At 41.2% G+C, this 24,929-nt stretch overlaps 1 protein-coding gene across 6 annotated transcripts in view; it reads right to left on the bottom strand.

The window, feature by feature from the left end:
- PLEKHG7 (pleckstrin homology and RhoGEF domain containing G7) overlaps positions 1 to 24,234 on the bottom strand; it is a 105,365-nt gene extending 81,131 nt beyond the window's left edge. For 2 of the 6 annotated variants that reach the window (XM_021922762.2, XM_021922763.2), the window contains exons 1-3: positions 20,445 to 20,990; positions 20,241 to 20,333; positions 18,385 to 18,618 (exon numbers count right to left, since the gene is read on the bottom strand). The gene's annotated coding sequence lies outside the window, so the exon portion shown is untranslated. Of the gene's footprint in view, positions 1 to 18,384; positions 18,619 to 20,240; positions 20,991 to 22,011 lie in introns of those variants that run through there. The other 4 variants (XM_021922757.2, XM_021922758.2, XM_021922760.2 and 1 more) reach the window with 3 other exon arrangements.
- Positions 24,235 to 24,929: the final 695 nt, after the last annotated feature.

Here is a 24,929-nt window from a genome sequence, read left to right as displayed (position 1 = left end):
GTGCTTTTAAGAAGAAAAATATAAAGAGAGGGAGGACACAAAAGTGGGAGGGAGTGTGTATGCAGGTAGAAAGAAGCCAGCTAAATATGACATGGCTGGCTTTACTAGTGGGGGTGAAGTGTCTTGTAAAAGTTTCCTGATGCAATATCTTTAGAAAAATCTACTGTCTAACCTGAATCTAAAGTTCAGTTTGAAGTGGGATGAACTACTAGACGTTGATCGCTCCTTCATAAACTTTCAGTCAATTCTACAATAATCGGAAGTCCTTTTGAGTTGTAATTGTATGCATATTTGGATGTTTGTGTATATTTGTGTGATATCTAAGAGGGGGTTGAATTTCATGTCCCTGTTGAAATTGGTACCAAATTGAGTCAGCACAGACAGCAAAGCAAGAGCCTGGAGCCAGACATGACCACACGAATGACCCACTGGGATTGGCAGAAGTCTTGGAAGATGGGTCAAGTCCAGTGTTACTTGGGTTGCAAGAGATTATTATTTGTGTACTTGTCTTATTTTATTTACTCAATGACGTGCTCCTGGAAGGCAGAGCTCATAGATAATGTTGTTCATCTAAAAGATATTTTGATGCAATAGTAATAATAAGTAATAAAAACAATGATGCCATTGCATCATTGTAGATACAGTAGATTCCATCTACTGAGCATTTGCATATGGTAGGAAAAGACATGAACTCAAAAGTGTAAGAATCAGGATTTGATTTCTAGATTTTCTGTTTCCGAGTTATATAATTTTAGGCATTTTTTTCTTGGAATCTCTGGTTTAACATCTGCAAAATGGAAAGTATTTGCTCTAACTCAGAGGCTGGCTGTGCAAATCAAATTTAGTGGTTCACTCAACTAGTATGCATTGAGCACCTGCTCTGTATGGAGATCTTCAATCCTTCTGGGTCTCCACTGTAGCAACTCTGCTTTTTTTTTTTTTGTTTTCCCCTAATGTTGGAGTCATGCTGTTGTTCCTCTTGACATCACTCTGGATGACTTGGTTGTCTTGATTTGATCCTGACGCTCTCTATTCCAATGGTTGTCTCACTGTGGCGGGGGTAAGGTCCTTCATTTAAAAAGTATTGAAATGTTTTTTCTGAAGCCTCTAAACAGGACGGTACATGCTGACTTTATTGCTATGCTCTTAAAATGATAATCCTTGTGTTCTATCAACTGTTAATACTCAGCACAATGTCCAGCTAAGCTGAGTGGAGATGTAAGTTCTGTGGTGTTGGACTCAAAGCTCTGACAAGCACCTCATGTCCTTAGAATGGCTCAAGTGCTCTTGTCTCATGGGGTGAGTGCCTTGCCTATCTGGTACAATGTTCAAAAGTTTCCAAATTGGAGTCTTTCACTCTTTACTTATTTAGCAGTCAGTCTTGGAGGCAGAAGTAGTCTTACTGTCCATATTTTACCAGGGGTAACAGAAGCCTAGAGAAGTTCAGTTATTGCCCAAGGCCACACAGCAAAGAGTGGACAGGTCCTTTGAATCCAGAGCTCTTTAATTGTTATGCTATTCTTCATATGACCCTTCACCCCCAGCTTTAAGTTGAGGGATGGGCATGAGGTAGTTGGACTCAAAAGCATCATTGTGATGACAGTTTTATCTTTGACATGTCCAAGAACTTCATTCTCTTCCAAGGGAGTGTTGTAGAGAAACAGAAAAAAATCAAAGTTCTATAGGACTTTGAGACAATTCAAGCAGGCCATTAAAACTCTCAGAATTGCTTGGCATGGGTCTTTTACAATAACCTCCAACCTCTTGGGCTTGCTGACCCCCCAGTTATTTCACTTGAATGTTGGGGGCTAGATCCAGGGCTTTCATGAGCTCTTTGATCCTGCAGCAAAGTGGGCAAGGCCATGCTAATTGTGTGGGGTTCCACTCCTGTGTGGTTACAAAGCCCTCTTGGAGTAGTTTCATCACTTTGTTTTACTTGGTGTGAAGCAGAGTAATTGCAGAGCTGGCAAAGCTGTGCAGATCACCTGTTCCCAGTCCCCTCATTTAGCAGCTGTGCATAAGCAGGCACAACGTTCATCTGCACCGCATTGCCTTGTTGTTAATGGTAACCTGGCTGACTGTTTTCCCATCTCATTTGCATAGATGGCCCTAAAGAGACTGAAATTGTGCCAAGTGATGCATTTTGAGGAAAGGGTCAATTTGTGACTGTTTCATAAAAAATACCTTTGGGGATGTGCAAAGGTATTTGATCCCCAAAGCATGAAAGTCAGTGCCTCATTTGCCTTACCAATCTGGATACTATACCTGCTTTCTCCTCCAATGAAGTTAATATGGGCTACCCTTAGCATTGCAAAGTCTCTCTAGATTCAGAAAATCATTTGTATTCCGGGAGGCCTTAAGCATCACCATAGTAAGTAAGTCCTGAGATCCAAATCCTTACCACTGTTCAAATATTAACTGGAACAAATATAGCTACTCTGAGGGAAGAGAGAGACTGTGTGTGTGTGTGTGTATGTGTGTGCCTGTCTGTCTGAGAAAAGGAATATACTATTCTTTATTCATAGTGGTCATCCTTCTGACTCCCTATAGAAGACTAGTGAATTGCCTTTTTATAGTACGGTAATTTACAGAGGATTATTGATTCTCTTTTTCAGTGCCAAATGTGGTCATGTGCTTTTCAGAGCTTCAGAGTTAAGTTTGAACAAACAAGAGAGTACTTATCTGAAAAGAATATTTCTCTATATGAAGAAAATAAAATTAATGGAGAAGCAGTTATAATGGGGGAGTGAGAGATACTGAAAATAACTCAATGATTAACTAATTAATAAATAACTTTTAATAAAATAACTCCCAATGATTTCTGTTTTCATATTCTGTTAGAAGACAAATTGTTCTATATGCTGCAAATTTGCTCCATTGACATTTAGCCAGTTCTCATTTCTTTTCTGCTATAGCCCTGACTGTTTAACAAAATGACCTTGAAGTCTCTCGTGAATAAAGACACATCTATATTAAGTACGAAGTACATTTGAATGATATACTGTTCATTTAATCTTATCACTGAGTCAATAGTTTGTGTCAATATATAAAGGAAAATATATTCTATATATGCTTATGTATAGATGTACAGATTTAAAGAACAGAATCACACACAAAAGGTACTTAATAATTAAGTAGAGGTCCTTAGATATGAAGATGGCAGTATAAGACATCAGTTTTGCTGTTCTAGAAGAGGCAGGTGCTGAGCTAGACAGAGGACATGTCAGGATAGCAAATGCAGAGTTCCTTAGATTTAAAATCTTACATGCTCAGCACACAACACTCCCAATTCACCACTGTGTCAGGGACCTACAAAAGTTTCATTATTCCTCCACCAAATATATAGGGAGAAGAGCATTAAAAGGTATACTTGCTGAGAAGAACTTGAGGTCCCCATTTTGTACCCAACCATGGGATTGCCTCTTATTGTATTAGTTATCTATTGCTGCACACACAAAAAGTGATTCTAAACCTCAATAACTTCAAACAACAAACACTTGTTATCTTGCAGTTTCTGTGGGTCCAAAATCCACATGCAGCCTAGCTAGGTGCCCCTCTGACTCAAAGTCTCTACAAGGATGCAACTGAGGTCTTGGCCAGGGAATCTCAAGGCTTGAGGAGAAGAGGCTCTGCTTCCATGCTCACCCACATGGCTGTGGTCAGGCCATACACAGGTCCTTCCTGATTGTTGCACAGAGACATCAGTTCCCATGAACAGGGCCTTACCATAGGGCAGATCACATCATGGCGGCTACCCTCACCTACAGCCAGCGAGCAAGCCAGGAGAGGCCAGGTGTCCAGGTGAGAAGCCACAATCTTTGTGTAACCTAATCTCAGATGTGGCATCTCATCACATTTGCTGTATTCGCTTCCTAGAATTGAGTTACCAGGTCCAATCCAAACTCAAGCGGAGGGGATCACAGAGGGGCATGAAGACCAGGAGGTGGGGATCCCTAGGGGACACTCAGAAGCCATGTACTACACCTATGGACACACCTCTTGCTTAATGTGATGGAGGAGGGAACCGATCCCTGCTAAATCACATAGCAGGGGAGCTCAAGGAGGGAACTGGGGGTCTAGAACCATTGTTGGATCCTGCCTTGTGGGCTCATCATCCCATTGGCCTCTGAGATATTCCAAATGAAGCAAACATGAGATTTATCTGCAGCTACTACCACTCATGTCTCCAGCCCTTGGCTTATTCCAACTCTGAAGATCAGGTCAACAGCAATTTGAGGCAGTCAGCTTGGGAGGGGTCAGGCCGGATGCACTGTACCCTCAATGGCCGTCACTGGGAAACAGGCCGCACAGCTTTGCAAAGTATCCAAACATAGGGCCAAGCCAGTGAAAGGCCTTCCTGGGTCCTGAACATCAGAAGCACTCACTTGTAGATAATTTTCTCATTATAGCCTATAATAGCAGATAAAAAGTCTGTCTTCGTAAAACTGACTAACTCTTATGGAGACCAGACCCCTGGATTTACTTACTGCTACCATTTTAAGGCAGCATAACAGAGTGGTTGAAAATGAGTTGGGTTTGAGTGTTAACTTATTGACTGGGTAAATTTAGATAAGTCAATTAACCTCACAACATCTCTCTTTTCTCACCTGTAAAATGGGGACATCAGATTTGCCCTTCCAGGGTTGGTGCAAACTTTGGTGTCAACTGTGCGCATCTAGGTAAAGGGTTAAGCCTTACTATGGTGGTTATGATGATAATGAGTGTGACTGTGGGAAATGTGTTTTGCACTCCCCATGTTTTGGCAGAAGGAATGGGATTTTTATTCTAATTCCCAGGGATAAAAAGATGGGAGGATCACTCTCATTAGCTTCTCTCTGTCCCTTCACTCGCTCCCTCCAGCTGGGGTGGATGTGCCTGACGCCCTGCTGAGAGGAGCTTCATTAGCGGGCATGGCTGGCCAGGTGGCCAAAAGTAGTTGATCATTAAATCTTCTAGCTCCTGGTTTCTCGACTAGGAGTCCTTTGCATACTGAGTCATCTCATCGTCTGTGAACAAGCTGTCATTTCACTCTTGCTTTGTGGGGAAAACATTTTCTAAAATTAGCCATTCAAGTTTATCATAATTATAATTACAGCATTACCCAAAAGCCACACCTGACATGGGCAGAGTTTCCGCTGATGACTTTAAAATATCCCTTCCTCTGAACTAGGAAAGGAGAATAACAACAGTGAAATTAATTATTAAGAACTTAAGATTCACATTGGATGGCTTTACCATGTCTTTGCTAAAACCATATGAAAATTTATTTTTGCCTCCTAAAGCTCCATGAAATTCAGAGGGACTTTATGAGGATAAATTGAGATAAAATATGAGAAGCACAGTGTCAGGCATCCCTAGCAAGTTTTCAATCAATGATAATAACAACAACACAGTCAAGGTTGTTACAGTAAATGATAGGATGATCATTTACAAATATTACAAGGAAGGCAGCCTGCTGGGGGATGTAGAGAAACTCAATGAGGAAACCTGTGCTGAAGGCGCCATTAGGGGTATATTTCATATCCATAAACATCTGAGTAGCAAAGATTCTAACTTAAGCCTAATCAGTGTTTCCCAAGCAAGTGGTCCAGAAAACAGTATTTTAGGATATGATAGTAGATGGCTTGCAGAAAAAAAATGAAAGCATTCTACGGTCAAACAAGTTTGCGAAAATGTGTGCCCCAGCTGTTCCCTCTCTCAGGAGATTCACACGGCATGTTGCCTTTCTACAGCCTGCGACAAGCCCTGTAGGAAAGCACGTGGATTCCCTAGGTTTAACTCCACTTCTCAAACTCCTTTAGTACGCGGACTCTCCATTCTCTACGCTGTTACCAGAGAGATCTCTGCAAAAGACAAACATGATCTTCCCACCTTCCTGCTCGCAGACCCTTGATGGCTCCCCATTGCTCTCAGGATAAAGTACAATCTGGTCCTCACGACCTAGGTTTGGTTGGTTTGTGTGGCCTGGGCCCCGGATGTCAGCCTCACCTCACTGGGCATAGTCTCTCTCTCGGTACTGCTGTTCACTTCGTGAACGGGCCCTGGTCCTTCCTGCCACAGGGCTTTATTATCTTTTTAAATTTATATTTATTTATTTATTTTTTTGAGAGGGAGTCCCGCTCTGTCACCCAGGCTGGAGTGCAGTGGTGCAATCTTGGCTCACTGCAACCTCCTCCTCCCAGGTTCAAGCGATTCTCGTGCTTCAGCCTCCTGAGTAGCTGGAATTACAGGTGCGCGCCACTACACCTGGCTAATTTTTGTATTTTTAGTGGAGATGGGGTTTCACCGTGTTGGCCAGAGTGGTCTTGAACTCCTGACCTCAAGTGATCCACCCGCCTCGGCCTCCCAAAGTGCTGGGATTACAGGTGTGAGCCACCGCGCCCAGCCTGTCACAGGGCTTTAAACAACTAGTCCCTCTGTATGGAGCATTTTCCTTGTCCCCCTTTTCACATTATGATCCCTCCTCCCCCTCGTCCTGCTCTGTTGTCCTCTCCTCAGGCCTCCAGTCACAATAGTGTTGGGCCTTCCCAGAGCTCATGGTCTGAAGGTTTACTGAGAGATTGCCTACTTACTGCTTCCCCTACCCCAAAACCTAACACTGATGAGGACAACCTCTCCTCCAAAATCCTGACAATGATTCTGGGGAAACATGGCTTGCCCAGAAGGCCTACCCAGCAGGTAGGTGGGCCAGGGAAGCTCTAATTCTGTTCTTTTCGTTTTGTTTGCTGTGATCAAGACATTATTTTCAAAACATTTTCATCCTGGGAAATACTGAAGTACGAAGTAGACTGCAATACGGGTCCTGTGGAAACTATAAGAAAAAAAAGAGGAGGTGGCCGGGCATGGTGGCTCATGCCTGTAATCCCAGCACTTTGGGGGGCCGAGGTGGGCAGATCATGAAGTCAGGAGATGGAGACCATCCTGGCTAACACGGAGAAACCCCGTCTCTACTAAAAATACAAAACTAAAATTAGCTGGGCATGGTGGCGGGCACCTGTAGTCCCAGCTACTCGGGAGGCTGAAGTGGGAGAATGGCGTGAACCCAGGAGGCGGAGCTTGCAGTGAGCCGAGATTGGGCCACTGCACTCCAGCTTGGGCTACAGAGCGAGACCTTGTCTCAAAAAAGAAAAAAAAGAGGAAGGGTTTGGGTGCATACAGGAAAGAGAGGTGTTTCAAAATAATCATGATCAACAGCACTTTTTTTTTAAGTTCTGGGGTACATGTGCACAACGTGCAGATTTGTTACATAAGTATACACGTGCCCTGATGGTTTGCCGCACCCATCAACCCATTGTCGACATTAGGTATTTCTCCTAATGCTATCCCTCCCCTAGACTCCCACCCCCCAACAGGCTCTGGTGTGTGATGTTCCCTTCCCTGTGTCCGTGTGTTCTCACTGTTCAAGTCTCACTTATGAGTGAGGACATGCCATGTTTGGTTTTCTGTTCCTGTGTTGGCTGAGAATGATGGTTTCCAGCTTCATCCATGTCCCTACAAAGGACATGAACTCATTCTCTTTTATGGCTGCATAGTATTCCATGGTGTATATGTGCCACATTTTCTTTATCCAGTCTATCACTGATGGGCATTTGGGTTGGTTCTACGTTTTTGCTATTGTAAATAGTGCCACAGTAAACGTACTTTATAGTAGATGTGTCTTTATAGTAGAGTGATTTATAATCCTTTGGGTATATACCCAGTAACAGGATTGCTGGATCACCTGCACTTCTAGGGTACTCTCCTCAGGCTAGACAGTGCTGTAAGCAGTTTTCAGCATTTAGTGAGTTCATGCTCAGAGCAAGATGAGGCTTTACAAATGAGGAAACTAAGACAAGGGTAAAATGTCTGAGGGTGCATTTCCTGTAAGTGGAAGAGCCAGGAACTTAATCCAGGCAGCTTGATTTCAGAGCCTGCCATGTTGAGAGTAGGAATGGCTTCCAGAAGAGGTGGCCTTTAAGGTGGAGCTTGATAATTAGATACGATTTGGATACTGGGAGACCAGCAGTGGTTGGGAGTGGAATATATGGAAGGTGAAGGCAAAGGTCAAATTTTGGAAGAGGTAGGGCATAGGTCCCTGAGTTTGGCTGGAGTGGAGAGGCAGGAAGAAGGGTGGGAAGAAACCACGCTAGGATGGCAGGCTGCAGCCAGAGCCTTGAGCTCCTAAATGCTGTGTTAAGGAAGTATCAAATCTGTTTGATAAGCTGCAATGAGTTAGCAAAGATTTTATTTCAGGGCTGTATAGAATCAGAGTTCAGCTTTACCACGTCAGATGGATGTGGAATGAGCATGACCATATTTATCCAGGATAGATATGAATTATATCTATTGTTCTGAAGTAATTATTAATAGTGGCTACTTTCACTGTTAAAGGTGTCCTGACTTGGATGAGAAATTAAATGGTTACCCTGTATAGAAAGGGTTGGAGGTGGGCAAAGACTACAGGCCAGGAAGGGAGGTTGTTGTAATGCTGAAATGGCAGACAGAGAATTTTGGACTAAGGGAGGGCTTTATAGAAAGAGAAAGGAGAAGATGGGTTCAGGAAATATGGCAGCAACAGGGTGATGGTATGTAATAAATATTTGGATATTTAGGAACAAGGGAGACTGAGGAATCACAGGTGATTGGGGGTTTCTGTGTGGCTGAGCAGGTAAGGAGTAATCTTTGTAATACAAATTAGGAGCGGATCTCGGATGAATGAGAGGAAAATGGCTCTGGGGTCTGTGTGTAAGTTGCTCACAGGAGAATCAGGTGAAGATATTAAAAATAAAGCTGACCCAGTGAACTTAGGCTATGGCAGAAGACTCTCAGGACTGAAGACTCAGGTTCAGGGATTGTTTTACAGAAATGGTTAAAACCGTGAGAGTGCTCTAGAATGAGGCCCCTGTACTTTATTTGTGTGTTTATCTATTTACTTCCACTACTTAGAAAAATGGGTTTAGGGTAGCTTAAGACAATGAAGAGTAAAACCGAAACCATTCAAACTAGAGATAAGGGATAAATAATACAGAGAAATGGGAAGAAGAAGGTTTGTTGAGGTTGCTGAAAATATGGTAGAAAAAAAGAGGGCCCAGAGTAGAACATGGAGGAGCTCCTAAAGTGGGGGTCTGGGTGAGGCAGAGGGTGAAGAAGGAGCTAAATTTCTTGAAAACCCCTATTTGCTATCAAGTTCACAGTCAACTTTTCTTCCTAGCTCTAGAATTGCTCTAAGTCTCTCTCTTAACATTCCCCAAACTCCCTGTGGAACCCAGGCCCCAGATAAGCTTGCTGACAGTTCACTTCCCTGCTTTGCCTGTGGAAGTTCTGCTATGATCTATGAGACTGACCACAGTGCACAAGGAGGAGCTGTTGAGAGAGTGGGGACGATAACTTCCCAATGGAAACAAGGGCCGGGTACTTAGGGGAGCAGCAGCATTGGAAGGGCATTGCTTTCCATCTTTTTCTTCTTATTTTCTGTCTGGCTTGCAGTTTGGCTTTCTCTTTGAGTGATTGGTGATCACATGGAACACTTCTTCAAGAAGCCATGTCACTAAACTGCAAGATGATTTGTTCACAGTTGCGACTCTGAAAACTTCTCACTCTTCTTCTCCATGCCTCCTCCCCATTCTCCTTTTCCCCTCCCTCTCTCACTCCCTCCACGGTATGGTGGTGAAAACATGCTTTGATGAATTACACTTTCCACATGATGTGCACCTTCACTTCCTCCAGAGTTTTTGGAGGGTCTCCCCAAAGAAGAGGAAATTTACAGCCTACTGAAAAGTTCCTAATGATCATCTTCATGATTATATGGTCCAGATGTTCTGCCTAAATATCTTCAGGCTCTGTTTGTGTCCTGGCCGGCACTTACAGCCACACAGTGCCCTTTGCAAGATTGATGTTGTAAGTTCTAAAGCGTCCTTGGGGTTTTGGCTTTGAGAAGGAGGTTAGATCCAGCCCGGTATTGCCAACTCAGATGAAAATGGAGCACTGGCCCAAGTGCCAAGAGCCAGATAGTAGTGTTCTTGATTTCTACCCAAGTCCTCAGGGGCTCAGAGTCACCCAAGAATGGTAGAGGTTCCATTTCAAACAGCCCTCAGAAGAAATGTACCATTAAAGCCAAAGAGACTTTTGATACAAAAAATAATCACTCTTTCAGAAATTGTTTTAATTTTAGATTTTTAAAAAAATTAAAATTTTCTCATATTTTCCCTTTCCAAATTTTTATTTTATTAGCTGGCTACTGTGCTTCTAACCTGCATGCAGATCATGTTGACAAAATTGTAACACAGAAGAGTCTTCTGAATTCTGAAGCTCCAATAGGCTGTAAACCTCTTCCAAAATCTGCAGCCTGTTAGCACCTTTGCAAGTGCTTGATTCAACAGAAACTAAAGAGTTTGCAAATGCCTGTATTTTTCCAATAATTTTATTTCCCAAGACCAAGGATTGCTTTTCATTTAACAAGGGAATCCATACATCAGTATCCTCCAGCTCCCTGGTCAATGGAAGCAAAAGGGGAGGCCTTCAGCTTCTTCTACCATCAGAATTCACAGTGGTCTTTGGGAAAGCACAGATGCTAATCAGATTTGGGAGATTCAAGGGGCAGAAACATGTGATTTCCTTTGCAACCACATCTTTTCAGCACTTACTCTCATTCATCTGCTGCTGTCAACTGCATACTGGTTGGGAGTTAATTTCAGCCTTGCTGTTACTTTCTAAAAGCTATCAATTCTTCTGACACTGAATAATGTCATGATGGTATGGCATCTAAGGTCAAAGCTCATTAATATTCTAAAATATACCACTAGGGAGTCATTAATAATAATGAAAATAATAATAGAAAAGTACTAAAATATTCACTGAAACCAGGCTATTCAATATTTAGCCTGGTTTCTTTTAGACTCTTTCATATCTTTCATAATTTAAGATCCATTAGTTTATGTTAATCCCAACTTAAATTGAGAGCCAACTTCTTTTATTTGCAAGTAATCTGGAAGTGAAGTCCAAGGACTATATTCTAATCATGATGTGAACTTAGATATAATTCATTCACCACCATGTATCTCATTTTCTTCACCAATATAAGGGGACATATTTATTTTTCATATCTACTGCACACAATATTGATGATGAAAGTACTATAGTGGGGATAAAAACCACATATATGTGTGAATCACTGTCCTTTCTTGCTTTATCCTGATAAAAATGTTTTTAATCTAAAAAATTTATTCCAATATCAGACATAAACTGAGTCAGGTTCTTACTGTAGGAGAGGAAGCACACAGAAAATGCACATGTCCCAAGGGACGGGCAGGACTATTAGATTGTGATGGAAGAACCTCTGCTGATGGTTGATGATTGACGGAGATTTTCAAGGAACACATAAGGGCCCTTTAACTACCATCCAGTTTTCCTTCCTTCCTTCAGCCTTCTTCCTTCTTTTCCTTCAGCCATTTTCATTATTCCTCTCTTTTGCCCCTTTCTTTCTTTTCTTTCTTTCTCTTTCTTTTTCTTTCTTTCTTTCTTTCTTTCTTTCTTTCTTTCTTTCTTTCTTTCTTTTCTTTCTTTCTCTCTCTCTCTTTCTTTCTCTTTCTTTCCTTTTCAGCACTTTGGCTTCTTCATTCAGCCCTATTTCCTTCCTTCTTCCTTCTTCCTTCCTTCAGCCCTTCCTTCCTTCCTTCAGCTATTCTCTCTCTCTCTTTCTTTCTCCTCTCTCTCTCTTTTCTTTCTCTCTTTCTTTCTCTCTCTCTCTCTCTTTTTCTCTTTCTTTCTTTCTTTCTTTTTCTTTCTTTTCTTTCTTTCTTTCTTTCTTTCTTTCTTTCTTTTTCAACAACAACAACAATCTTTTTCAACAATGTATCCTGTCTTCGTTTGGTTCTGTCACCCAGGCTAAAGTACAGGGTACAGGATCATAGCTCACTGTAACCTTGAACTTCTGGGCCCAGGCAATCCTCCTGCCTCAGCCTCCCGAGGAACTGGGACTACAGCTGCTCATCATCATGCCTGGCTCATTTTTTACATAATTCTTTTGTAGAGACAGAGGTCTTACTATGTTGCCCAGACTGGTCTTAAACTCCTGGTCTCAAGAGATCTTCTCACCTTGGCCTTCCAAAGTGCTGGGATTACAGGCATGGGCTACTGCAATCGCCCCCATCTAACTTCCTACAGATGTCCCTTTACATTCCTTTCTGTGATGATATTTAATGCATCTTAACAATTATTATGTCAACATATTTGCTTAAAATATTTTAAGAAGGCATCAGTTTGGAGAAGGTGCTCAAGGCAGGCAACTCCTGCTTTGTTCCCAACCAATCCTCCTTCCAGCTTTGTTGCTACGGTCCCATCCTTGCCCGTGGATCTGCTGTAAAGACATGGTCGCCTGGGAATGAACAGCTGTGAAGAGGTAGTCACCCTCACCTAACTAGGAGGGCCTACAACACAAAATCGTAGGTGACCAAGTAAAGCTGAATTTACCAATCTAGGAGTTTCTAGCAGCCAGATGTTTACATAAGTGAAGTGCGTTTTGAAGAGAGAAAATAGAGAACCAGAGATGGAAGGTGGGTGACAGAGAGATGGAGATATGGCTTTAATAGGATAAAAGAGGTAGAGGGAAATACAGAGAAGGCTTAGATCTACAAGTGAAATCACCCTCTGAGAGAAGGGAGGGATTGGGCAGAGGGGAGAGAGGGAGGCAATGATCTTTGAGAGGTTCATAAGCCAGGTGGGGTAGAATGTTTTGCTATTATTTTCTGCAGGATCATTATTTTGGCCAAGTTCAGTGAGTGGTTATAGAACAATGAAAGACATCAAAATTGCACATCTGATTATTGAAATCTCAAGCAAACAGCATCAGTCAAGGCCAACAAGTCCGTGATATTCTGCTGGTATCTGCTGCTGTCTGTTAGTACTTTTGCAAGTGCCTGATTCAGAAGAAACTGAAGAGAATTTGCATATGTCCGTACTGTCCCAACAATTTTGTCTCCCAACTAGAAATGAGACAAAGTTTGTTGTTTGGTATTAAAAAGTTGATGTTAAATTCATTTTCCATATGGCTTTTTCATGTCCTTTAATGAAAGGCAAATGAATACGCGTTTGTTTTTGTAACTGTAAAGGTGTCGACTTTAAAAAATTATTAAAATCAATTAATTCATGTAATTAATGGATATAATGAATGCAAATTTAGATGGAAGGGGAGGAAATGAAATTGAATTTATGTTATATAGATGTTATGCTTCTATTAATAAGGATATAGTAATTACTGGCATTCTGCGAGTTGTAAAATAGGTGTATCTCCTAGATAACTCTCAAGAAAGTTTTATGAGTTCCTTTCTTGATTTTCATGCCTAACAGAGCTAATTATAAAAAACTACACATTGTGCTAATTTCTAGGGCTTTATGGTCTATATTTCATTTACTCTTATTCCATTCTTATGTGTAATAAGAACAAAATATACACATAATATAAAAATTGGTCAATATAAGAAAAATATGCATTTCTCATGTTTGAACAGCAAACTGACACTATGATGCAATCTAAAAATCTCTGCAGACGCAGGTAGAAGGAGCAAGATGACTGCTACTGGGTGATACTAGGAGTAATCGTCACTGTTTAAGGAGCACATGCCTGCTGGCCAAGCCCTCTGCTAGGCACATTTTACACTTTGCCTGAATACTCATAATAGCTCTGCAAGTTAAGTATTATTTCTATCCATTCCTTTCCCTTGTTTTAAAGATGGAAAAACTGAGGACCAGAAAATCACTATCCTAAGGGCACACAGTTAGCAAGTGGCCAATCAGAATTTAAACAAAGTCCGAATCCAACTTCTTTTTCCCACATGCCTTTGCCTCTCAGTAGAGAGGATCCTGAGAATACGGATTCTCTTAACTCTTCCCTTAGTCTCATAGGTCATAGCCAAAGGACTATATGTTTTTTAGGATGGAGATCTTGAGCCAGTATTACATAAAAAAAGAAACCCACATTTGAAAGGAAGAAATAAAATTCCAAGATAATCTTCCAGTACTTTTTGTCTTGCAAATTGAATAAGCACATCACATTGAGAGATATCACCGTGGAATTCTGGGGCTTATAAAGATGGTAGCCAGTAAGTTGTTTGAATATCATACTCTCAACTTCTCTCCAAGCTTTGTAATATAAGTAATATTATAGTGACAGTAACATCAACACAAGAATCCGTTCTGCTTTTATGTTCCACGTGCATCAATTTATCTTATATAATCCTCACCCAGACACACAAAACCGAAGAGCTAACAAAGACAAGCTTTAACAATTCTCCATCTTAGAGGTATGGAGAGTTTCAGTGACTTGCTCCGAGTACCAAAGACAGTGGGTGGTGGAAGCAGGATCATCCATTTGTTCCTTGGGAGGACAGAGGCTGCTGGGGCTGCCCTACCTTCTGCTGCTGCCCTGTGGCTCTCCAGGGCAACATGTCCTTAGCTTTTGCTTATATGATGTAAGATGATTTTTCAAAGCTGGCAGGAACTGTGTTTAATTCCTCTTTCATTATCTACTGTGAAGGATGTGCAATGCTGGCCACAGCAAGAGAACTTGGAGCTCCCCAGGGTTGGAATTTTTCTGTAGCGTTTTTTACATTCAACACTTGGAGTTGGTAACTAAGTGAAATGGGTTAATGGTGTGAGTATCCTGTCCTTATTAAAGTATGTAAAATGATATCTATTCAGGACAAATGAGGACATAATTACCTTTTTAGAATCATCTTAAATAATTTTCTAACTCTCTTCTCTTGGGTCAATTCTGACAAATAAATTGGGTTGCCTCTGGGGAAACATGAAGCATTCTACATCATTTTCCAAAAGGACTTTAAGAATAATGGTGTCTTTGGACACTTTTCTCAATCCTAGTTCCCAAAATTTATTGTAGATATTCTATCTCCACCCTTATTTTTCTAAAATCTTTTTTTTTTTTTTTTTTTTTTTTTTGAGATGGAGTCTCGCTCTGTCGCCCAGGCTGGAGTGCAGTGGTGCGATCTCGGCTCACTGCAAGCTCCGCCTTCTGGGTTCACGCCGTTCTCCTGCCTCAGCCTCCCGAGTAGCTGGGACTACAGGCGCTCGCTGCCACATCTGGCTAATTTTTTGCATTTTTAGTAGAGACGGGGTTTCACCATGTTAGCCAGGATGGTCTCGATCTCCTGACCTCGTGATCCACCCCCCCCCGCCTTGGCCTCCCAAAGTGCTGGGATTACAGGCGTGAGCCACCGCGCCCGGCCCTAAAATCTTTTCTATAAGTCTTTTAAAACATCACTAGCAAGCCCTTGTGCATTATTCTAAGTAATGTCACGTAGAAATTCTCCATTAAAATAGTCTCGTGATTTATTTCTCATTAAACATTTACCAGCTAAAACTACTACAGGTAGTAGACAACATAATTTTCTGGATTCTCCTAATTTCTATGTGGATTTTAAATGCAAAAAGGAAATTCACATTTTCAAAAAAGTATAACATTGTGTGTGTGTGTGTGTGTGTGTGTGTCGACTTTGGTTTCTGACTTTGGTTTTCATTTGGAAACACTGTATATACTATCTAGCAACCAAACTTTACATAATGTAATTTCTACTTTTATTTATTTGTTTTAATTTTTAATTTTTTTTGAGACGAAGTCTCGCTCTTCTCCCCCAGGCTGGAGAGCAAAGGCGCAATCTCCGCTCACTGCAAGCTCCGCCTCCCGGGTTCAAGCGATTCTCCTGCCTCAGCCTCCAGAATAGCTGGGATTACAGGCACCTGCCACCACACCCAACTACTTTTTGTATTTTTAGTAGAGATGGGGTTTCACTATGTTGGCCAGGCTGGTCTCAAACTTCTGATCTCAGGTGATCTGCCCACCTCAGCCTCCCAAAGTGCTGGGATTACAGGCATGAGCCACTGTGCCTGGCCACTTTTATTTCATTTTTTTTTGAGATAAGGCCTTGCTCTGTCACCCAGGCTGGAGTGCCAGACTGGAGTGCAGTGGCATGATTATGGTTCACTGCAGCCTCAATCTCCTGGGCTCAAGCAATCCTTCTCAGTTCAGCCTCTTCAGTAGCTGGCACTATAGGCATGCCCCACAGAATCTGGCTAGTTTTTGTATTTTGTTTTGTTTTGTTTTGTTTTGTTTTGTGGAGATGGGGTTTTGCCATGTTGCCCAGGCTGGTCTCTAACTCCTGGGCACAAGTGATCTGCCTGCCTTGGCCTCTCAAAGTGCTGAGATTCCAGGCATGAGCCGCCATGCCCAGCCAATTTCCACTACTTTAACTCAAGTTTTGTGCTCTATGATTGCTCTGAAAACCTCAAGCCAGAATCTCTTTTCTTAGAACTTTCTTCCTATAACTAAAACATATAGAAATATGGCTCAAATGGATTGTATTTCTTTTTGAAGCAACCAATCAATGGGGTCACTGAAATGCCATCTGGAAATTTCAGACGCTTTACCTGTTTCCCTGTGTCTCTTACTGTCTGCATCAAGTTAGTGACCAAATCTTAAAAATTCTAATTCAGAAATTGTTCTCCTTTTCTTTCTTACTGCCAAAGTCTCAGCTCAGGCCTCACCTATTGCCTGTACTATTTCCATCAGCTTCCTCTCTGAACTTCATTTCTTTGGTGTCATCTTGCTCCAAGTCATCCTACACTCCATCGGATTATCCACCTTTTGACATAAAACAACCACCACCACCCAAACAAACAACCCCATATTGGATGACTTTCTGATTATAGCCATGGCAGAAATTGCAGTGTGTTCATCAAAATCCATTTTTTTTTCCTTTTGTGCACACAGCTAGACTGCAGTTCACAGATTCTTGAAGTTAGGTGTGGCCTGCGAGCTCTAACCTTATATGGCTGAAGCCCATGATCACATCCCATGGGGAGTCCTTCAGTTCCTTTCCCTATCCATTGGCTAGGAGGCTGAAGGCTTGAAGAAGAGTGCATCCTCCAGCCATCTCACCAGGCATGCCACCATAGATCAGTGGCAAGAGCAAAAAAGAAATGTTTATTGTGTTAAGATGCTGAGATTTGGGGGGTTAACTGTTTAAGCAACTGGTGATTATTTAACACCGTAACTGATCAATCTAGAAATTAACCTTTTGTTGCTAAAGGCAATTTAAGTTGCGCTTCTGTCACTGGCAACCAGAAGAGTCCTGCTGATAACATTTGGCCACTTGAATGTAATTAATGTGAGGGAGTGGCAGCATTACAGTGGAAAAATACTGGACTTAAAATGAGACTAGCCAGATTCCTTATTGTTGCCTTACTAATTTTGTAATTTCCATTAAGTATGCTTTGGGTTTGACTTTTACTACGACTTCTTAGCTAATCTAACCTCTACTGTCACTACTTGATTCCTCCCACTTCCACAGTGGCACTATGAAATTTATTGGTTATCTGAACAAACAATCAGGCCAATGATAGTATTATGCAGTGTTTACATTTAACGATTGTTTTCTTTCCAGGTACTTGGGAAAGTCTCAGAAATAATCTTAAGAACCTCTTTGTAGGCAAAAAACATGAAAAATTATTTTAGAAATTTCCAAACATACACAAAAGTAGAGAGAATAGCATGGCAAACTGCCATGTAGCCATTGTCAACCTTCCAACATAATCACCGTTACATTTCACCTATTTTCTCTCCTCTATGCCCTGCTTCCTGCTCTTTTTTTAAATTGCTGGAGTATTTTAAAGCAAATTCCAAGCATAAAGTTATTTCACCCATAAATATTTCAGCATGTATGTGTTTATATATGTGTGCATGTACATATTTATTTTATATATGCATGTATAACTTTATGTCCCTAAAAGATGAGGACTTTTTAAAAACGTAGGTACAGTATCATTACCTCATCTCACAAAATGGGCAATGATTTCTCAATACTGTCTAATACTCATACCATTTTAAATTTCCGCAGTTACCTTAAAAATGTTGATTTGGTTTCAATCAGCCTCCAAAAAGGTCTATATAGAGCATTTGGTTGGGGTGTATTTCGAGTGTTTTCCGATATAAGTGACTATATCAGTTAGCTTTAGCTATTCAAGCACTACAAAGCTCAATGGCATAAATCAAACTTGTCCAACCCACGGCCCATGGGACCACATGCAGCCCAGCATGGCTGTGAATGTGGCCCAACACAAATTTGTAAACTTGCTTAAAACATTATGAGATCTTTTTTACAATGTTTTTTGAAACTCATCAGCTATCCTTAGTTTATTTTATGTGTGGCCAAAGACAATTCTTCTTCTTCCCATGTGGTCCAGGGAAGCCAAAAGATTGGATACCCAGGTGTACATCAACATCCCATTCTGGAAGAATTTGCAGTTTGGCAATTTGAGCTGGGCTCAGGTATGAGAAGGTGCCAGGTCAGCTGGAGCCTGGCTGGTGTGTCATGGTGGTTGGGGTACGAAGCTTACCTGGGATAGTTCTTCTTTGTCCCAGGTGGTCTCTCATCCCCCAGGAGGCTACCCTGGGTTTACTCACATGGTGCCAGATTTGTTTTGTAGCAATTAGGAAATCCTAAAAGGTCTCTTGAAGCCTAGGCTTGAACTGCAATGCCGTTTTGTCACATTCCATTGGCCAAAGAAGGTACAAGGCCACCCCCATCTTTTGATGGGAGAAATTTCAAAGCCATATTGCAAAGGACATAGCTGTTAAGGAAGAGAATAATTTGTGAAAATTTTGGCAATCTACTATAGCTACTTACCAAACATATTTGGATTTCCATAACCCTTAAAACCTGTCAAAGAATACATACCTCTTAAAGCTTATATTTTAACTTCAAGCTATTCTTAAATGAATAGAAATTGATCACTAATGAATTTTTTAGAAATATTGTCATCCAACACAGCCATAAAATCTTTTTGTTCTTGTACAAAAAATTTTCTCGTTTCCTTTAAATGGCATAAAGCCATTTATTTCAACGTCCAAAAAAGTTTCATACAATGTATAGCTAGAATATAATAAAAAGTTTCAGGGCCAGGTGTGATGACTTATGCCTATAATCCCAGGACTTTCAGAGGCCAAGGTAGGAGGATCACATGAACCCAGGAGTTCAAGACCAGCCTGGGCAATATGGTGAAACCCTGTTTCTAGTAAAAAGACAAAAAATTAGCTGAGCGTGGTGGCATGTGCCTGTAGTCCCAGCTACTCAAGAGGCTGAGGTGGGAGGATTGCTTGACCCTTGGAGGTTGAAACTGCAGTGAGGTGTGATTGTGCCGCTACACTCCAGCCTGGGCAACAGAGTGAGACCCTGTCTCAAAAAAAAAAAAAAAAAGAAAAAAGTTTTGAGTCATTTTAATTTCAACGTGTAAAATTACAATGTTTTGTTTTGTTATTTTTCTCTTTCTAGAGGGTTACTAAATGCATTAAACTGTTGGGAAAGGCATTGTATTTCTCTGGTCCAGGGCAATAATTCAATAGGGATCAAGGAAAGCTATTTGTAAAAGCTATCTGTAGGACAAGGGCTTAATTTATGTGGCGATTTCTGCTAAATACCTTGCATTAAAGAAAAACTATCAACTGTTAAAGAGGAATGGAAGGTCAACTTACTTTGGTAGTAAGGGGACGTGATGATGAGAAGGTTGATCAAACAGGTGTAAATCTTTTCTGAATATACAGTTTTAATCTTGCCTGGCGATAAAATTGTAGGGTTTATCAAGATGAACTGCGGCTGGCTCATACTAACTTGTGAGAGTCATTGGCCTTACATCTTTCTAATTCCATGTTCAGTAAAGTCATATTGGCAGCTTGATATTGGCAAGAGTGAGAGTATTGACACCATGGAAATTGGCAAATGCTACAAATGAGGGCCTCTTTTTGTTTTGTTTTGTTTTTTTGGATGGTCAATTGTTAAACATTTGTAGCATACCACTGGCCTTTACCTACATAAAAAACAATAGGTGCCGCTTTCCAGGCATATTTAAAAAGGGTTTCTTTTGCAGTGAAGGACAGTAATCGTGGAAGGAGAGGAGGGCTTCCCTTGGTATCTTTTCCATCCATATGTGTCTCCAGATTGCTGGTAGCCTGGTTGAGTATGGGCAAAGATTAAGAAATGAGAAGCAGAGACTGGGGAAAGGAACAGGGAATGTGCCTGGTCCTTTGCTTACCCTATTGACTCTTTCATCGGGCTCAGGCCAGACACGTTCTTCAGCTTGTTTCTAAGTGCTCAACATCCTCTGAGTCTTTTAGCAAGAAATGTAGAAATGGAAGCAATTCTTTATATGTTATGGAATTTCGCTACTTGCCATGCAGCCCTGATTAAATCCCTTACCTGCCATAGTGCTTCCCATCTGCGAATCAGAGATGGGAAATCTGCTCCTCCTCATCGAGCAAGTAGTTATGGTTAAAGCCAGGTTGCGTCTCCCTGTAGAGTAAGAAATGGAATAGGATGAGATAATTCATAAGAGTCCCTCTGAAGAGGGCTCTCCATGGAGAAGGAAAACGAGAAGGAAATTTGGAAGCCATCAGGTAAGACCTTGTTGAAACTGTAGTTCATAGAATAGCAGCGTTGGTGTCAGCTGGGAGTTTGTCAGAAATGCAAAGTCTTAGGCCCTACCCAGACCTATTGCATCAGAATCTGCATTGTGACAAGATTCCAGGTGAATTTTGTACACATTATAGTTTGAGAATGATTTAAGCAATGGTTTATTCATGAAACCAGAGAAATACTCATTTTTTTTGTTTGTTTTTTTGGAAGAGTATGTACTTTAATCTTATTCATAGCTCCATTTTATTTCCCAGCCTTTGTTTTTCCACTTTGAGGTTCCCATTTAGGCTTTATTCTTAGCAAACAGCTTGGCCTTTCCAGGAATAGTATTTAAATAATCATCATACTAGAAAAATGCATTTGCTTAAAATAGTGACACGCTTACAATGGGAGCATGGGGTAGGTGAGCACTAACTCCCCATCCGTAAAAGGGGAAACCAGGGGTGGGCACAGTGGCTCACGCCTGCAATCCCAGCACTTTGGGAGGCCAAGGCGGGTGGATTGCCTGAGGTCAGGAGTTCAAGACCAGCCTGGCCAACATGATGGAACCACCTTTCTATTAAAAATACAAAAATCAACCAGACGTGGTGGCACACGTCTCTAATCCCAGCTACTCAGGAGGCGGAGGCAGGTGAATCACTTGAACCCAGGAGGCAGAGATTGCAGTGAGCCGAGATCACACCATTGCACTCCAGACTGGGTAACAGCGAGACTCCTTCTAAAAAAAAGAGAAGTCAATAGGTATAAAATACAAAAATTAAATATCAGCATATTATATAGGGGATAGGAAGACAGTTGCTAGGATTAAAAAAAATAGCTAAATGATTTAAAGAAGTTGCCTCTGAGAGGTAGGCCTATTTTTTTCACTATTCTGCCTGTTTGGGCTATTTATTTTTTTTAAATATGTGCATGTATTATTTTGATATCACTTAAAGATATTATGCAATCATGTATTTTACGCATTCTGAGAACACGGTGGAATGTAAATAAGCAAACAAACAAAACCAAAAATCTTTCCCAAGGCGAACAAGTGGCCTATAGCGGTGCCTGAAATAGGAAACACAGTGGTTTGTACAAGAAAAAACACTCAAGGATAGTAACTTAGATTATGAGATGTCCATATCAGCTTTATACTGGTGACCTTACATTTGAAAGATGAGAAGAAGAAACAATATAGAATGCTACTGGGGATGAGTAGAGACAGAAATCATCTGGGGTTGTGGTAGGATAATATTGAGGGGAGAAGTATGCATGATCAAGAGAGAAACTTTTCTCAGAGATTTCCCCCAGTGATTTATCTGCCAGAGATGAAAGACTGGTTTATGCTCTAAGAGGGAGAAACTATGAAATTTGGGAAACCAAACCACAGAACAGGAATGGATCTTAAAATTGTTTACGGTGGTAGTTTTCAAACTTTATTTTAGCTGTTATTTTTTCCTCTTCAAATGAGATCGTACTCTAAACTCTGATGTACGAAAACAGAAGCAGACAGCTTCTGTAGTTAAAATACAGGGTAGGGGAACCTGGAACCTAGTGTCATGAACCTCTATCTCACCTTCAAGATGCTCTGAGCTCCGAGCTCCAAGGAAAACAAGCAGAAAGTAAACTAGGTTGCAGCTCACAAACATTCCTTATTTTACTAAGGCATGAGGACACCCATATAATGATTTATGAATGGTCTTTTATGAGGTCAAAGATGAAGCTGAGCCTTGATCTCAATTTTTTTGAGTCTCAGTTCAGTGTCCTTTCCAATTTACCTACTGTACATGCGACACCTCAGGGCCCATAGTCGGAGGGGCACTTGGCTCCAATAGACTATAAACTCTGTGAAGACAGATTGGGTTACGCATCTTCACTGCTGTAGAATAGTTGGCATGCGGTAGGCTTTCAATAAATATTTGTCGACTAAACGAAATACAGTGTCATACATTGGCTGAACTTGATGCTTTCAGGAATGAAATGGAGTTAAAAGATGTGAGGAGTACAGTTAATTCAACTTCTAAGATTCTCTTCTCCAGGAAGAGTGGTTAGTGTCTTGAAGATAATTGATTTACTATTTTTATCTCTTTAAGCCTTACATGATCCTTTCCTTATCCCTTTTCAGTTCGGGTACTCCTCAGCCAGAGTTTTCATTTGTTTGGGATTAAGTTCTTTTCGGTCTTCCTGTCTTTGAATAGCCCAGAACATAGGCCATTTTTAAAGACCGGCTCTTTTATAAGCTTTATCTGTTTGGCTTGACTTTGGCTATGGAAATCATGAATTGGATCTTTTTACACAGATGCACAAGTCAAGTTGATGGAATCTTAGCAGTGGCATCTCCTGGGAAAATCTTTATTCATTTAATCCAAGCCCTCTTCAGCTTTCACTTTGCTATAAAGCGATAGCAGCGGTAGCACCTGGACGTAATAGTTCAGCTGTGAACACTCACTATAATTGTCTCTTAATGGCTTGTCTTGAGAAGGGGGCTTGTGCACAAGATCTGTGTTTTGGTGTCAGAGTTTCCATTTATCTCAGGTCAAGATTGCAACTCAGGCCATTTGTTTGATAACTTCCACCTGTGTCTTAATAGGTTCTGCTCCCTCCCAAGTGTCCTGGGCAATAGGCAATGAGACTTGAGAGGAGATAAGAAAGACTAAGCCATCAGCTCTTCAGATATCAGAATTGCAGGTTATATAGCTCAGTTGGGCTGCCAGCGCATTCTCTAGGGCCCTGAGGTGTCGCAGTTCACTTTGTTTTTCTCTGGAAGAATTAGGAAAAGGTGTTGGTTGGCTGACCTACCAGCTGTACCCTGTGGCTGAAATAGCCTGTTGAGGCCAGAGTGAAACGGTCAGTTATTCCTCCCTCCTCATGAGTTGTTCCGCTGCACTGAAGTTACCTTCCCAAAGAAGCAGCTACAAAGATCATTTTATTTTCAGTGCCAAGGGATGGATTAGAGAAGGTGCTGCCCAGACTTGGAGTGACTGGGGATGATGGGCTAGTTTTTATGCAGTCAAATTGGCCAGAGGGACTAAGAAAGGGTTAGCAACAGGACTGTTTCTCCTTTTTTTTTTTTCTTCTGACAGTAATGAATGAAACATGTTAGGCTTGTTTTCAATTATGTAACAAGTTTCCATTCATTAGAAATGAAGGGAGCCATCCTAACTATATTTCAGTGACCTGGAAAGGGCAGCTCCCTACTTGGCCCAAGGTTGAGCAGTTTTACTATTCAGCATCAGTGCTGCCGCAGCTCAGGTATCCTGGGAATGCATATTGCATATTCAGGAAATAGAGCCAAAGCTTTTTCACTTGAGTCTAGAGGGTTCAGGGCTTGTCATCTGTTTCTGGGATATAGAGAAATGGAAAGTAGAAGAGTTCTAACCTCATTCTGTATTGCAAGGGAAGGAGGTTGTCATATAGTCACTTGGGCTGGACCGTCGAATGGCTCAGTTCACTGTCTTCGCACAGTGATCGCTTCAAAGAAGCACATGTTTCATTGAATACAACCAGGGGCCCATCTATCTCATGCCTCTAGCTCTTCATCCTCCTCCCTTGAAAATTAAGGTGGGCGATTTTGATTTTTAAAAAATTTTCCAAAGGAAAACTGATCCTTGCCTTGAAGTGAACGTGAATATTATTTGTAGGAGTGTGTTTGTGTGTTGTGGAGGTTGGACTGGATGCGAGGATATTGTCTCACAATGGCAGCTTATCATTTTTGGCTGATATGGTTTGGTTGTGTCCCCACCCAAATCTCATCTTGAATTGTAGTTCCCATAATCCCCATGTGCGGTGCGGGGGACCTGGTGGGAAGTGATTGGATCATGGGGCAGTTTCCCCTATGCTGTTCTCGTGATAGTGAGTGAGTCCTCACGAGATCTGATGGTTTTATAAGCATCTGGCATTTCTCCCACTGACACTCATTCTCTTTCCTGCCGCCCTTTGAAGAGGTGCCTTCCACCATGATTGTAAGTTTCTTGAGGCATCTCCAGCCATGCAGAACTCAGAGTCAACTAAACCTCTTTTCTTTATAAATTACCCAGTCTCAGATATTTCTTCATAGCAGCATGAGAATGGACTAATACCATAGCCATCAGTCAAAACATGCTCAGGGAGCTCCTTTTATCTGCAGTCTGGCCCAGATGATAAGAATGATAGAAGAGCTCAGTAGTTAGGATGTTGCTCCAAGCTGCCTGGGTTCAAATCCAGGCTCAGCTCCATACCACCTGGAGAAATTCTGAACAAAATGTTGAACACTTTGTGCCTCTATTTTCTCACCTGTGAAACTGATCTAATAACAGTATTTGCTTCAAAGATTTGTTGTGGTTAAATGCATTCATGATTGTTGCACGATAACTGCATGATTAATACTAACAATTCACATTGTGAAATTATCAACATTATCATATAAATTGTATAAATGTATTTATGTAATATAATTGTATATATTATATAAAAATATGCATTTATATATGTTTATATATGAGGTTGTAATGAAAA

Source organism: Papio anubis, chromosome 9, assembly GCF_008728515.1.
Source record: "Papio anubis isolate 15944 chromosome 9, Panubis1.0, whole genome shotgun sequence".
Taxonomy (NCBI): domain Eukaryota; kingdom Metazoa; phylum Chordata; class Mammalia; order Primates; family Cercopithecidae; genus Papio; species Papio anubis.
This window is presented reverse-complemented; position numbering and strand designations above follow the sequence as displayed.